At 36.4% G+C, this 313-nt stretch overlaps 1 non-coding gene across 1 annotated transcript; it reads right to left on the bottom strand.

Moving 5' to 3' along the window:
* Positions 1-206: 206 nt before the first annotated feature.
* On the bottom strand, positions 207-313 carry LOC111812135. Its single transcript, XR_002817719.1, has one exon. It is a non-coding gene; the product is annotated as a U6 spliceosomal RNA (small nuclear RNA).

Below are 313 nucleotides of genomic sequence, written 5' to 3'. Positions count from 1 at the left end.
AATATACAAATACAAAATGGTTGTTTATTTGTATCCCCTTTTTTTGTTTAGTTTTGTCATTTAAATATTATAGGTAGGTGAATTCAGCAAAATATTCCAAAATAGTCCAGTAGTCCATAATAGTAGTGGGTTTTCCGTAAGACTGGCAATGTCAGAAGTTGTTGACTTGAGCCTTTTACAGCTCAGCATATTAATATGGCTTTACTAAAAATATGGAACACTCCACGAATTTGCCTGTCATCCTTGCGCAGGGGCCATGCTAATCTTCTCTGTAGCGTTCCAATTTTAGTATATGTGCTGCCGAAGCAAGCAC

The sequence above is a fragment of the Octodon degus genome, unplaced genomic scaffold (assembly GCF_000260255.1).
Source record: "Octodon degus isolate 3935 unplaced genomic scaffold, OctDeg1.0 scaffold00113, whole genome shotgun sequence".
Classification (NCBI taxonomy): Eukaryota; Metazoa; Chordata; class Mammalia; order Rodentia; family Octodontidae; genus Octodon; species Octodon degus.
The sequence above is the reverse complement of the archived record's forward strand: the minus strand, read 5'-3'. Positions and strand labels throughout refer to the sequence as shown.